Source organism: Camelus bactrianus, chromosome 4, assembly GCF_048773025.1.
Source record: "Camelus bactrianus isolate YW-2024 breed Bactrian camel chromosome 4, ASM4877302v1, whole genome shotgun sequence".
Taxonomy (NCBI): domain Eukaryota; kingdom Metazoa; phylum Chordata; class Mammalia; order Artiodactyla; family Camelidae; genus Camelus; species Camelus bactrianus.
The window spans coordinates 73,388,559-73,404,199 of NC_133542.1; the positions used below are offsets into that span (position 1 = coordinate 73,388,559).

The 15,641-nt window shown below is 48.1% G+C and overlaps 1 protein-coding gene across 15 annotated transcripts in view; it reads left to right on the forward strand.

Annotated features, from left to right (window-relative positions):
- Positions 1–1,754: 1,754 nt before the first annotated feature.
- The window catches only part of PRRC2B (proline rich coiled-coil 2B), an 82,136-nt gene continuing 68,249 nt past the window's right edge, over positions 1,755–15,641 (forward strand). For 10 of the 15 annotated variants that reach the window (XR_012506585.1, XR_012506586.1, XM_074362432.1 and 7 more), the window contains exon 1: positions 1,758–2,054. The gene's annotated coding sequence lies outside the window, so the exon portion shown is untranslated. Of the gene's footprint in view, positions 2,055–15,641 lie in introns of all 15 variants that reach the window. The other 5 variants (XM_074362436.1, XM_074362434.1, XM_074362431.1 and 2 more) reach the window with 4 other exon arrangements.

Below are 15,641 nucleotides of genomic sequence, written 5' to 3' on the forward strand. Positions count from 1 at the left end.
GGCTGACAGCCTCAGACCATGGACAACAGTCCCCCTAGGCTGCCCCAGCATCTTAGCCTTGTTTTCCCCAGGAAGGGCTCCCACTCCAAAGACTAACACTGCTGGGTTCAAATCCTTGCTCCACCACCTGTGCCATTTGTGATCTCAGTTTCCTTATCCGTAAAGTGGGAACAATAATAACTGTCTCCCAAGTATTGAGTTATCTCTTGTAAACTGCTTAGCAGCATGCCCGGCCAGGAAAAATGCTCAGTAAACAGTATCTATCATTGTTGCTGTAGTCACCCCAGAGAAGTACAGAAAGAAAAGGATTTCCTGAATCCAGGACAAAACCCAGTTTTTGTGGTACCAGGGAAACATCCACTGTCATTTAACTCCCAGGGACCTAGCAGCCTTTGCTGTCCCCAGAGGGCGTCACTCCCCTTCCAGATCTGCCCAAGGGGCAGCGCACTTGTCCACTTGACTTTCTCCCTGCTTGCCATCTGAAATGTTTCCCCATATTCCTTCCAGAGCACTCAGGGCCCTCCACACTTTTCATCTTTTTTTGTTCACTCTCACCAGATAAGAAAAAGAGGTAACCTCCTGATCTTTAATGAGTCCCAGAGCCCCTTACCTTCCAGTCACTCATTCCTCCATGCAACAAGCCAGCCAATATTTATTGAGCGCCTACTGTGTGCCAGGCACCCTGCTCAGGGATTTCACTAACCACAATCCTAAATCTAGTCAGGTTGAAGTGGGTTAACTTTCCGCCCAGATCTAGCTGAGTGGCGTCGGGCACATTACTTAACCTCTCTGAGTCTCCATTTCTCATCTGTGAGTTGGAACTGTCATATCTCCCCTGGAGTTGGGATTAAATGAGACCAACCATTCCCCTGCGGCTGGTGTTTACGGTGTATGTGGACAAGTGCCAGAGATGATTTGGATTCTAGGCTTCAGATACATTTCTTTTTGTCTTTCCTTTTTCAAGTTGTTTGTTTTTCTAATTGCTGAAGTATCTAGAATAAAAAGCGAGACTCCTCCTAAGCCCTCGAGACCTCAGACCGCAGAGGTAACTAAGAGCAGAGTGCATTCTCCGTGACCTTTTGTTTTGCACTCACACAAATACACACTCAAGAGGATTGGTTTATTATTTTTCATCTGACGAAAATGGAATAAAGTATCTAGACTGTGCAACAAGCTTGCTTTTGAATTAACAATGTATTACTGCAGTTTCCTTTCTGTGCATGTATCAAATACATACTTTAACAAAATCCGGGCTCACGGCCTGGCAGCAGGCGCTGCAGTTCTGCAGGGGGAGGGGGCGGAGATCCGGGCTCTCACCCCTCCCTTCCCAACCCTCCCTGCGCCAGGGCCTCACCCGCCCCGGCCCCTCCAGCCCAGCCCCTCTCCTTCCGGACCACCCTGCCCCCTCCCTCTCCCAGCCCCCTGCACTGGGCCTCCTCCCCTTCCCAGCACCCCCCTTCACGGACCCCTCCTCCTCCGCTCCTCAGGCCCCTTCTGGGGCCCCCATCCCGAGTTCCCCCTTTCCCAGGCCCCCTTCTCCCAACTCCGTTCCCTAGTCCGTCCAGCCCCTCCTCCGGGCCCTTCCCCCTTCCCGAGGCCCCTCCCCGGTCCCCTCCCCCTCCCAGGCTCCCTTTCTCTCGTACCCTTCCCCCTCCTCTCCCCGGCCCCTCCCCCTCCCGGGACCCCAGCGCCCCTCAGGCCCAGGGGCGGGACGGGAGCCGCGGATCCCGGGAGGCGCGGCAGGGGGCGCTGCGCGGGCTGAGGCGCGGCTGCGGGCGGCGGCGGCGGCGGCGCGAGGAGGAGGCAGGAGGAGGCGGGGGCGGCGGCGGCAGGCGGGGGGCGGGGAGCCGAGCGCGAGAGGGAGGCGAGCGGCGAGACACAGGCTCCGAGGCTCCAGCGAGCGAGCGAGCGCCGAGCGAGCCCGGGAGGGAGGGAGCGAACGAGCGAGTAGTTGCGCCGCCGCCTCGCAATCCGCCGCCATCCCGCCGCCTCCGCGCCCGACCGCCACCCGACCGCCATTGCCCGGCCCAGTCGCACCCGCGGAACCAGACCAGGTGGGCCCGGGGTGCGGGGCGGCGCGGGGCCGGGGCGGCGATGGCGGCGGCGGCGGCGGGCGCGGTACTAAGATGGAGGCGGCGCGGCCCGGCCGGCTTTGTCTCGGCGGCGGCTGACTGACAGCGGCGAGCCCGGGCCCGGCACACCTTTGTCCGCGAGCGCCGGCCTCGGCCCGCCCCGCGCCGCCGCCGTTGGCCTGCAGGGCCGGGCCGGGGGCGGTCGGGTGGGGGGGGCGGCGGGCGGCTGGCTGGCCATTGTTGTGGCGGCGCCGCGCGGCCTCGGCTCGGGCGGGCGGAGGGGTCGGGCCCCTTCTCCCGCCGGGCTCGCAGTCCCCGCGCCCCCGAGGCTGGGCCTGGGCGCCGCGCGGCCGCGGGCCTCCCGGGAAAGGGGCCGCCGGTGCAGACGGAGCCCCCGAGCCGCCTTTCCGCCCCAGATCCCGACGGCCGGGAATGCCTCCGCGGTCTGGAGGGATCGAGGACGGTTCCCGGGTGGCCCCATCTTGCGTACCCGTGAAAGCAGACCCGGGGTGCAGAGCCGGGGTCGCGGGCGACCCTCGGGGCCGGGGGCTGGGCGTAGAGTCGCCGAGCTTTTTCGGGGCGCGAGGCCGGGCGGGTCCCCCCCCCCGACTGTCCCCGAAGTTGATGGTCAGGGGCTGCTGGCCTGTGTGCAAGGGACAGGGGGGTTAACAGCCGCGCAGACTGCTGCAGTTTGAGTGCGGGAACAAGAGGATTATTTTCGAAACACTTAATGCTCTGTTGCTGAAAATGTTTAATAATAAACAGGATGTCGCTACTCGGGGCCTGCCAGATCGGTTTTTTTTCATCCCTTCCTTTTTCTTTTTTCCCCCTCCGCCTTCTAAGTAAAACACAGCACTGTTGAAATCGCGGGCTTCTGGAGAGTGGATTTGCCTACGTAAAATTGAAAGGCGGTTTTTTTTTTTTCCCTTTCCCGTTTCTCCCTTTTTTTCAGTATCGGGGGCGGTCCGATCCCACCTTTAGGCAAGCCGGGGAGGTGTTTTTCAAGAAAATGGTTAGCTCGAAGGAAGTGGGAGAAGGGGGGCTGGGAGGCTCTCCGGAGTGTGTCATTTGCTAAATGGCTGCCCAGGAGAAACCTTTAGGAAGCTTTGCTTTACAGGACTGTTAAATTGTCTCTGAGATTTGTTTTTTTCCTTCAAGGTTTTGTGTGCATTTTAAGTGAGTTTATACATTATCATCGAGTTTGGTTTTTGTCACCATCCTTTTGAAGTCTTAGCAGGGTTTCTCCCAAGTCCAGCTATAGCCTTCTAGCCCTGTCTGTGCAGTACTGTGGTCTAAAGTGGGCCTGGGGAGGCCCAGGCTTTGGGGTGTGGATCCTACTTCTGTCAGAGAACTCTGGAACGCTCGGAGCCTTCGCTGGCATACTCAGGGGACATTGCACCCTCCAGCCGGTAGAGTTGGGAAGATGGTGAAAGACCTCGAAGAGGGCCTGGCACACAATTGGTGCTTAATAGTTGTTTCTCTTAGGGCTGTTTGTATAACTGCTATCAAGTCCTAGGGTGGAAGTTAGCCACTTGTGCCGTGCTTCATGGTGAGCCGTCAGGCAGATGCCACAGGTGCTGGGCTAAGGCATGGACAGTGGAGGAGGATTACAGGCACAAAACATCACTGGGCACTGCTTATTCACCGCTGGGCTTCTTTGGGAAGACAAGGATGAGAAAGAGTAGCGTTTGGAGCCCTCAAGAACTAAATGGACCTGGGTTGTGTGGTAATTGGTCTCTGTCCTTGGATCTGGGATGCCTGCCCTTTTCGAGGCTGTTCTTGTTCTTTTGGTTTAAGGCAGAGCAGGAGCAGTTCGACAAAACAGGTACCTAAAGACAACAAGCAGAGGCCTTGGGAGTCCTGCCTTTTGAGGATAACTGCCTTCCTTTGGGAATGGCAAGCAATCACTCGGGGAACCTCTGCTTGTTTGGGCAAGCGTGTCTCTTGGAGCCTGGGTTCTGGTCCTCATCGGGTTACCTTACGCAAGTCTAGGCCTCAGCTCCTGTGTCTGTAAAACGGGAATAATTATGCCTTGCCCTGGGTAACTGTTGGGCCTCTTGGGAGCCTCATATACTGTTTGTAGCAAAGTGCTTCCATCCATGGGAAGGTGATGAAAATGTGTTTTTGTTGGTTACTTAGTTTTCTGGTCTCTGCTAATTCCTACTCTTTTTCTCCTGTTATCTTATTGATGGAACCACGCCAGATTGTATCTCCAGCTAATGTTTTGATAACATTCTGGAAGTATCAGAATGGCCTGGAAGAGCTAAGCTTCTCAGCCAGACCTGTATGTCTGCTGTTCATTGGACACCATAGGAAGGACTGAGGCTAATGCGGGGGAGACTCTCTGAGTCTTGGCCATGGGTGAGGGCTGAGACCCAAGTTTCCTCTGGGCCAAACCTGTAGCTCGTTTGTAAAGGGCCCCAGAGACGACTCTGCTTGGACATAGTGTGGTTCTGCAGTCTAGTGGGAAATTTGTTTTGGTTCATCCCGGCATTCCCACAGCCATCTTAGTTTTGTTTTGTTCTTTTTTTTTTTTTAACCTCCTTGGAACCTCCTCCAGGCCTGGCTGTGTGACTGAGACATGACTGAGATGTTTCAGCAGCGTCAAGTTGGCCTTTCAGTTTTCCCTACTTCCTGCCTCCTGGCCCATCCTTTGTAACTGATTTCATTCTGGGTCTGGACTGTGTTAGCTGGTTGGTTAGGGAAGTAGATGAATTAGCTGCCCCTCCCATGAACCTTTTTGGTTACCTGTGAATTTCAGTTATCCACTGGCTCCCTAATGCTGATTGCACGATAAAGGGGCCCGTTTCAGCCTGTTGTGGGGGCCTGTCATCTTCTGCAACACTCTGGGTCCTCTCCATTCTCCTTCCAGCCCAACTGGGTGAAAAGAGATCCTGGGGAAGGAAGAGCCAGAAACCTTGGGAGAGTGGAATTTCAGGAATGGCAAGTCAGAACTGGTTCCAGCACTGTCTGGTTGCCTGGAGCCTGGCCGAGGGATTTTTTTGTTATGCCTTTTGGTTGGCCCATCCCCCACCTTCTTTTAAATTTGTTCTTTTTTTTTTTTCCTGAGGGGATTATTTTATTGTATTCTCAAGATTTTTTTTTTCTTTTTGCCTTGCACAAAGTACTGACTCATGTTGCTAATAGCTGTGTGCTGGTTGTACGTCTCATTCTACCGGTTTAAGATTGATCATTTCTGTGTTGGTTTCTATTTCAAACCTGAATAGGCTGGTTGGGCCAGTCCATGTATTCCTAAATTTGGTAATGAGGCTTCTCCACAGTCAAACGTGCCTATCCCGTTACGGGTGAGCAGGTGCTAAATAGGCCAATCTACACTAGATTGTAAAGCAGTGCATTTCCCCCTGAAGAGTACAGTTTTCAGCAGAGATCTGTTGGGCTTTGTGTTCTGAATCTCATACTTTAGTGAGGGCAAACTAGACTGTCTTCTTTTCTAATCGTAATTTGATTTCTTTCATAAGATTCCCCCCCCCCCCCGGAACTTAAATAGACTTGGGAACCTTGGGTCTGTTATTTGGACAAAGAAATAAAGGCATAATCTGAAGAATATAATTGAATCATTTTGCTGTACACCTAAAACTACTGTAACTCAGCTGTACTTCAATTTTAAAAATAGGTAAGCAACAAGGATTTACTGTATAGCATGGGGAACCATATTCAGTGTCTTGTAATAACCTATAATGGAAAATCTGAAAAAAAAAAGTAACTGAATCACTTTGCTGTACACCTGAAACTAACGTGTTATAAATCGACTATACCTCAATTTAAAAAAAAAAACAAAACTTGGCCTCTGGTGCTGGAGGTGAGACATGGTGATCCTTCTGGTGAAATAAAATTGTGTATGACAAGCTTTTAGGGGTACAAGGTGCTGTTTGGACCGGCCTCCTCCACTGGGAGCTGGAAGACCTGGGCTTTGCTGTGGGTGTTATCACTGTCGCTCTGGATGGCACGTGGGACTCTCAGCCCTAGGAGAGAGGCCTGCCTTTGGGACTTGAGCCAGAAGTCTTGGTTGAGTTTGTTCCTAGCTGTACTCGTTGACTTTTTTTTCCCCACTCCCGTGAGGGCTGAGCTGAGGGCTGGGTTGTTCTGTAGGTGCCAGCAGCGTGGTCGGTGTGTAAGGCTGTGTGTGCGTGCAGCAGGAGGTGTCTGCCAGCAAAGTGAAGTCTGTCTTAAGTTACTGGCGGTCCTTCACAATCTCTCTAGACGACCTCCTTCTGCTCCCACCTCTGCAGCTGGTTTTGTAGCTCTGCTCTATATCCTTTCTTCCTCTTTCAAGAAAACCACTAGCCTTTTCCTCTCTGTAGTGGTACAAAAGCAGTATTTATTGCTTTTAGAAGTCAGTGCTGCATAGCAGATACTCCTTGGGCATCTCCTGTTTGCCAGGCACTGTGCAAAGCCCTTGAAGTACATTTTCCCCCATTCATAAAAGGAACATTTTCACTGAAAAAAAAAATGCAAAATACTGAAGAGGATAAAGATAAAAACACAAATCACCTCTACCTCGTCATCCAGAGATAGCATTAAGACTGGTGTATTTCTTTCTTTTGATTATGTTTTTTTTCAAAATTAGAAAAGTACTATATACATTATTCACATTTCATAGGTCCTCTTAATGTTGTAGTATATTTCTGTAAGTTATTGAAAACATGGATTTTTAATAATTACATCATTGTTCTTATGTGGAGATGCCAACATTGACGCAGTTCTCTATTACTAGACATTTAGATTTTTGTTACCCATTTTTCCTTCTTAAAAGCAGAACTTTCGGGAGCATTCTTGCGTGTAAATTTTGGGTCCATGTATTTGAGCCCTTTGATGAATGGGCTTGGGATCTTAACTCCATTTCCTGGTTTGAGTCTGGACCAGTATCTTGACTTATCTGTTGTTCTGGGGACACAGGTGCGGCTGCCCACCTTGTGTTCCTCGGGAGCTCATGGGCCAGTCGGGGGAAGGCAGGCACCTCCTTAAAGAGGCCCTCAGGATCCCTCAGCCCCACTCTGTCCTCACCCTCCTGTGAGTCTTTCCTAGTCCCCATTGTTTTTCTTTCTTTTTTCTCTTTTTTCCTCTTGCTTTTGTTTTCTCTTTTTTCCTCTTTTGTTTATAACTTCATTCTCAACTTTAAAAACAGATTTTTTAAACCATTATTTTATTGTAAAGTACACACACAAAGTTCGCCACCTTGAACGTTTTAAGTGTCCAGTCCAGTGGCATTAAGTACAGTCACAGTGCTGTTCAACCACCTTCCATCTTCAGACCTCTGTCCTCTACCCGGATTGAAGCTCTGCACCCACTGAACACACTCCTCACCCCCTGTCCCAGGCCCTGGCGGCTGCCGGTTCACTTTCTGTCCCTATGAGTTTGATTAGTCCACGTCCTTTAGATAAGTCGAATTATCCAATATCTGTCCTTTGGTGAATGGCTTATTTTACAAAAGCATACTTTTTTCAGGGTTCATCTGTATTGCTGCGGCATGTGTCTGAACTCCATTCCTTTTTAAGGCTGAATAATATTCCATCACACACTTATTAAAAAATTTTTATCTTTTTAATTTTTTGGTGGGGGGAGGGAGTAATTAGTGCACACGTTTTGTTTATCCATACAACTTGGAAATACATTTTTGTTTTTGTTTATTGAATTGTCCTTCTCCCCCATGGGGTGTGACATGAGCAGAGTTCTGTTGCTGTCTGTTCCTTGCTGTGTCACACACAGAGGGCCCTCCGTCACCGTGTGTAGGGTGAGCTGTGGAAGAGGGTCTGGTGGGAGCCCTCCGAAAAGTCAGGGCCAGCTCAGCCTGGCTTCGGGGGGGGTCAGGGAATGCCTCCCAGAAAATGTGGCAGACTTGAAGTAAGCACCTCTTGAAAATAGCGAGGCTTGGAGTAGTTAAAGATGTGTTTCTAAGTTGAGGTCAGAAATGTGTGGGCCGCAGAGGGAAGCGGGTGGGTCAGCTTGCTTTTAGAAGGTGGACATTGTGCAGGTGCTCTGGTGTGGCATGGGATGGCCGAGATGGGAAGGTGGGCTTGGGCTCCGGGCCTTCCCAGCTGACTCTCCCTTGTGCTTGGAGCTCATCCCCTTGTGGGATGGTGGGATGGATCCCATTGCAGGACCTGCTGGGAAGGGGAGGTCATCTCCTGTGCTCTTTCCATGGTTCCTTTGTGTCTTTAGCGCTTTTTCGGCAGGTGTTGTTTACATCTAGTTCAGTGCTTAAAGAACTGCTCTGTTCCAGGCGGGACAGAACACACAGGCCGGTCTGGGAGGGGCACCCTCCACACTGCTTCCTGGCCGACCTGTCAGTGGGACTGAATGGGCTGAGTGTTCAGAAATGCTGGGGAGAGTGGAACAGTGCCCTGAAGCATAAAGTGGAATTCTTTTTCTGATGTAAAATTAATTACCAAAGTATATGTACCCATATAGAACGAGACGAAAAGAAAAAGCAAGTGTATGTAGAAAAGCGAAAGCTCTTCTCTCCAGCTTCCCAGGCGGTGACCACCGTTTACGGTTTGGTGTGCTTATCCTTCTAGGCTCTGGGTGCGCTCGTGAATGTGGCCCTTTGTAGGCAGGTTTTTAAAAAAGTTCACATGAGAGTATACATAGTGAGCACTCTTCCATACTAAGGTACACAGACCTGTCACCTTGGGTGTTTGAAGAATAATACTTGTTTTTTTAAAGAAAATAATGCAAGTGCATGGAAGAAGAAAACAAAAATAGTTCTTAATCCCTTGGCCCAGAAATGCCAAGTTGTATTGGAAGGCATAAGGGTTCTTCCCCAGTCTCTCTGAAAGGAAACACTATTTGAAATTTCCTATGATTCCTTCCAGAAAAAAAAAGCACATCATTCATCTGCATTTATATATGTTCTTAAAGCATGCTGCCCTCTTCACTTAAGGAAATGTCTCCACCTGGGCCCTCCTGTATAGATGGAGCACAGCATCAGTGTTAGCAACTGCAGGCGCTCAGTAAACAGTAGCTATTAATGGTTCCTGGATCCACCACTAGCTGAGGGCCTGGGGGTTTGGAGTAGGCAGGCTTATACGCTTGGGGCTCTTTTGTTTACTAGATGTTGGTGTTTCTAATTGTGTGCTAAGCCTTCTGCTCTGTGCTGAAGATTTAGACCCAAATCAAACCAGCCCTGCCCTCTCCTGCAGAAGCTCAGACCCTGGCCTCCCAGTGGGGCAGGGGCATTGAGCTTCTTTCCGCCATCCATCTCTCTCCGAGGTAAAGACCGTCTAACGGGAGCATTTGTTCACTGCTTGCTGCCCTTTGCCGAGTCTTCTGTTCTTGGAGGGTTTGAAATGTCTTGAAAGAGATAAAGATAGGTTTGTTAAAGCTCATGGGTTCCAGCTGCAAGGGAGGCTCTGCAGCTTGGCAGCCTCGGCCCCAGACTGGCATCAGGCAGACAGGAGTGCTCATTTCTGCCGCTTACACCCCCCAGGCCTGGAGCAAGTCTCCCTTATCCCCCGATCCTGCTTCCTCACCTGCGGGGTGGGGTTGGAACCTGTCTCACCGTGTTACTGTGACAATGGCACCTAGTCCCCTCAGAAACAGTCCAAGGTGTTGATTCTATATTGCTCAGTTTACCAGGACTTTAAATACAATGTAATAGAGGTGTAATTAGTAAGTACAATGTAGCAGTTTGTTACCAAAACCCAAACACTCCAGAAATGCCCAAAGTAGAAAGTAAGAGTCATTCCTTCCTGCTTGCTATGTGTCTTGAAAACAGGTTCTTTTTCCACGAGTGAAAATGTTTTAAGGACACCGGTGAGTTCTAACCCTGAAGCGACTATGGGAAAGCAGGAGGTGAGAATGTTCATTGGTGTACTTAAGACTATGCGTAGTTTCCAGTCCTTTCCTGTCCTCATAAGGAAAAAAAGAAAGGGCCATGGTGATTCTTTGTCCACCTGGATGACTGGCAATGCTGTATTGGTGACTCTTAGAAGTGGCAAAGGGGAGTTTGACAGGTGCTGCTTGCTCCCCGGAGATTAAAGCTGTGTGAATTGGTATTGGCCTGGGGGTGTTGGGTACAGGTGAAGGGGGGCTGTGTGCTCCGTGATGAGAGCTTGTTAGAGTAAAGGGGCAGGACAGTGTATGATGGTTTAGGAACTGGGGAGAGAATATGGGGTGGGGTGGGGTCTGGGAGTTGTGATAATAGAGTTCTAGTAGGATGGGTAAGGTCTCAGTAATATCCGTTTATTATAAATAACCAATGAGTAAAGTCAGTGTATTTGTGGGCGAGCACGTGTTCCTCTTTCCCCTTGCTGAAACGACAGGTTGGCGTCCCTCTGAAAGCCCCTGGGGACCGCTTAGACCGACCGTATTTTTTGGTTCTTCCTTTTCTTAACTTCACACCTGATCTTGCCTGATTGGTGACCCAGTGTCTGTCGTCATCCTGCGTCTCCTCTAGTGTCTGAGGCCTGGAGGATAAACAGCACGTGGATTCTGGGGCCCAGTGCCTCGGGCTTTGTTGGAGATCATTTAAACCAACTCAGCCCTTGTTGTTCCCCTGTCTTCAGTCTATTTGAATTTATTTTCATCAAAGAGAAGGTGACTTGGGGGGGGGGGCTAGTCGTTGATGAACTCTCTCTATATCAGCAAACACCCTCCTGCACGAGGCTCAGCTCCGAGATGGTGTCACAGAGAGAGAAAGGGGGTGGGTTGACCTTGGCCCCCATTTCCTCATCTGTAAGGGGGTGTGACAGTGAGGACAGCCACCTCAGCAGTTGTGGGCAGGATCCTCTGCACAGTTGTAATTATGATTCTGCCAGCCTGATCCTACTCGGATTAAAGAGACACATTACCATCCAGGTGGAATGGTTTGTTGCCAAGAAGTCTCCTTGGGGGCCTCTTCTTCCTTCTCTAGACTGAGGATGGGAGGGCGCAGGTGGAGGAGGGCTGCCAGAGGGAGAGGGGTGGTTGTTTTAAGTGGCTGGTGTTCTGTGTCCCTGTGGGCATTAGCTGCTGGAGGGCACTTGCCTCCTGTGTAATTTACCTGGTCAGAGGTCTGGGGCCTGCAACACTGCTGGTGTCTGTCTCTGGGCGGGGTCACAGTTCTCATCTTCCGTCTCACTTTTCTGTCCCTTTCAGTTCTTTGGGCACGAACTCAAAATATGCTTTGTAGGTATATCAGCTGGTACACGAATATTGGCCCAAGAGTTAAGTTCTGTGTACTGGGACATTGGTTGTAGTATTACTTGTTGCAGTGCGCATGGTACGCAGAAAATGATTTCCAAGTCCATCTTAGGGCAGTGGGTAAATCAGTGTGGCATAGCTACACAGCGAAATACTACATAGGCATTACAAAGAGTGAGGTAGACCCGTTTGTGTTTTCTTGAAGAGATAACCAGCGTATTAATAAAGGAAAATAAGTTGCAACATAATGTAGTAACATCCCACATTTTTAGGATAAAAACTGAAGACCCACCACTGGTAGCTTTGTGCAGACTGTGAAAAAAAGGCGTGGAGGATATCCACCAAGTTAACATTGGTTACCTTTTGAGTTGGATAGACTTGTTTTGCATACTTTAGTGTCTTTTGAATTTGTTATAATGGATGTGTATTGGAAACACCTGTTAGTTGCAGAGATAACTAATTACACAGGTAACCCATATAAACTTAAAAAGAAAAAAGAAAAGAGAAAAGAGTGTGGGCCAAGACTGAGGCTGGTGCCTTATTGACTCTTGCCTGGGGAGAGCTTCACCTGGGCTCCCTTCTTTGGCTCAGACCCATCCGGAGTGCCTTGGCTCCTAGCTCTGGGGCCCTGATGGGTCACAGGAACCCAACCAATTCAATCATGTCTCTGTTTGTGTGTCAGTGGTCCCGGGAAACTGCTTTGTTGATCTAGTTAGAAGGAACAATCCGATACAAATGCCGTCTCCAATTTCTGTCCTCTACTAAATCAGATTTTATGATACAGAGTTTAGAGTTTGGTGGCATTTGTAGAGTGCTTCTCACTTGCTAATTCACCATTATTTGGCGGTGGAAGGGGAAGGAGAAATGGAAATGGAGTTATGTGTCATGTATTTCTTTTATTTGCAGGTCCTTGGTAAATTTTGACCCTGGGCAGGGAGGCTTATGTGTGACAAAACTGTCCACCCCCAGCTGTATATTGAAATGGCCTTTTCCTTTTTTTTTTATTAAAATTTTACTTACTTGCTAAATTAACTGCATATTCAAAAGGTGAGATAGGCCAGTAACTCTCTGCAGACTGCACATGAACTTCTAACTGGAGTCCGCTGCAAGCTTCAGCTCTAGTGTGCCTGTGCGTTAGGTGGGTGGGAACTGACGCCACAGCCCATGAGGAAAAGAGCCATAACAGCATTGAAATTGGCCAAGAGTGATGAGGATCCGACTGGAACCATCCAGCAAGTGCTGTGCTTGAGCTGGCGCACACCCTGGGGCCACTGGACCCTGTGTTAGGAGGAGATGTTCCTTACCTGATGCAGTGCCCCGCTCAGACCCCAGCCACCCACCCGGGGCCAGACTTGCCCTACACAGTCGCGTTGGCTGCAGCCCCAGAGTGCGGGCAGAGCCTGTGCGGGTACTGTGGGTGGTTAATCCTGGGCCTCAGGCCCCTTGGTGGCCCATATGGTTGTTGTCAGGGGCCTACAGCATGGACCTCGTAATCCCAGTGGCAGGCATTGTTTCTCAGGGCGCAGGGAGTGCCCACACTTCCGCTGCAGACCTGGAAGTTAGACTGATTTGGGTTCAAGTTCAGGTTTTGTTCACGCCCTAACATGAAGATGGTGACCTTGGGCCAGTCACTGAGCCTCACTGAGCCTTGGTGTCTTGTCTGTAAAATGAGGGTACAAATGCGTTTCTCTCTTTTATTTCTTGCTTCAAAGAACTATTTTAAAATTGAGCTTTAGTCAAATGTATTCATTCAATGACTTTTGGCTTTTTCTTCATTGTTTCTGTTTTCCTTTGTATTCAATTGTTTCTCTTTTTCTGATTTTTTATATCACATTCTAAATTCCTAACAGAATTTAAAGTTTTTAGATTATTAAATTTCCTCAGAGTACAAATTTGTCTTTGTTTTTAAAGTTTGATGTGTAGTGTTTTTTTCTCCATCTGTGCTATTTTCTAGGTATTCTGCAGCTGTGGTTTTGAATTCCCCTTTGAGTCAAAAGTTCTTAGTAGGGAGTTTTAAGTTTTCCCATTGATGGGGTTATTTTTACTTCTACTTTCATTATATCTTGTTTTATTGCACTGTGGTCAGAGATTTTTGCTTTTCAGAATTTGGGGTTTTCCTTAAAGTCTCCTATGGAATCACTTTTTGAACACATTTGCTGTTCTGCCTTGATCAGATCATGTATTATCTCTGTTTTGAATGGGCTTTGACTTACTAAGTTGTAGAGATTTTTATATTTTCCAATGTTTTCTACTTAAAATGATCTTTTTCATTTTAAAATGACTCTGCAAATACAGATTCATACCAGTTATATTTTCACTATGGATTGTCCCCCAACTCATATGGAATGCTTCTTTGTTCTGCTTTTTACTCTTTTGTGTCTGGCTTCTTTCTTTCAGCATTATATGTTTGTGAGTTTCATTTGTGTAGTTGTGTGAGTTTATTCCTCATTTATTTTTCTTTAGCTTTATTGAGATACAAAATGACAAGGTGGACAGCATAATGATTTAACTTACATTATGAAGTGATTACCACAATAAGTTTCGTGAACATCATCTCATAGAGATACAAAATTTAAAAAATAGAAAAAAACTTTTTTCCTGGTGACGAGAACTCTTAGGATTTACTCTCCTTAACAACTCTCACATGTAACATACAGTAGTGAATTATATTTACATGTTGTACGTTGCAGCCCTAGTTCTTATTTATCTTGTAACTGGAAGTGTGTACCTTTTGACCACCTCTATCCAATTCCCCCCACCACCCCCACCCCGCCTCTAGTAACCAGAAATCTGATTTCTTTTTCTATGAGTTTGTTAGTTTGTTTTTGAAGTATAATTGACCTACAGTACTGTGTTAGTTCCTGGTACACAGCATAGTGATTTGATATTTTTATGCTTTTCAGAATGATCACCATGATAAGTCTAGTTACCATCTGTTCCTTCTCATTGTTAAATAGTATCCTGTTATGTGAATATAATATTTATTCATTCTAGTGGTGGTAGACTTTTAGCTTGTTTCCATTTTGAGCTGTTCCAAATAGTGCTGCAATTAATGTTCTCACACACATCCTTCAACGTGTGTATGTTGGGTGTACACCTAGGAATGGCATTGTCAGGTTGGAGGGTAGGCATTTGTTCGGCGTTAGGGGATGTCTTCCAGATTCCCGAGATTGTACCAGCTGGCACACCCACCAGCTGTGCAGGAGTGGTGTCCCATGCTCACCAGCACTTGGTGGTGGAAAGATGGTAGTTTTCCCCAGGTTGATCTCTGGATTCCATGTCATTCCAGCCAAAATCCCAGCAGACTTTTCTTTTGTTGTTTTGTTTGGCAGGTGACAAACTGATTCTGGAATTTATATAAAAGTGCAAAAGGCCAAGAATAGTCAAAATATTCTTGAAAAAAATTCTTGAAAAGGAACAAAGCTGGAAGGACTTATCTTACTAGATGTCAAGACTTTATAAAAGCTACAGTAACTAAGACAGCACAGTGTTGGTGAAAGAATAGACAAATTGGTTGATAGAATAGATGGAGATCTTAAAACAGACTGCACAGAAGTTATCACTTAATTTATGACAAAGGTGCTACTTGATGAATGGGAAAGATGGCCTTTTCAAAAAAAGGTACTGGGAAAACTGGATTTTCCATATGGTGAAAAAATGAATCTTCTGTCTCAGGTCATATCCAGAATCAGTTTTAGGTAGCTAAACATGAACGATAAAACACAGTAGAGCTTCTAGAAGAAAATGCAGACTATCTTTGTGATCTTGGAGAAGATAGTATTCCTTAAATAGGTTACGGAGTGCACTGCCAAAATAGAAATGATTGCTACAGTGAACTACATTAAACCTTCTATCTTCTGCTTTTTAACAGATGCTCAAATAAAATGCGTCAGGTACTATTTTATAATTGACCAGATACATTAGCTCATCTGTCAGTTCCATTTACCCCGGGAACCCTCTGTCCTGCTCTCATCAGGCTGGTCCTCTCTTGCCTGCTGTGCAGATGCCATCTTGGGCTTTCTGGGGTTGTTCTGGATCTGGTCCCTGTGTTGCATCCTGTGTGCGCGTCTGTGTATCAGTTGGGTAATGTGAGCATCACATAACAGCAACTGTCTTAAGCTGCCTTAAGCAATAAGGACATTTGTTGGCTCAAGTGACTAGAACTCAGGAGGCGGGCAGGTTTCTGATTGGTTCGTTCTGTGTGTGGTGTTGTGGTCCTTAAGGAATCAGGTGTCTTATTTGTCTGGGTGGGTCACTCGCAAGAGGGTTGGGTTTCTCTTAGACCAGGCTTGCCCCGCCCCCCGAGCTGGGTGTGGGTCAGCCTCCCAGTCCGCAGGCTTCCTGCGGAAGGACAGGGTCACTTCCTCTAGGAAGGAGGAAGGGAGAATTTGCTGCTGTGAAGGCGGGCGGGAGTGGCCACTGTGACGC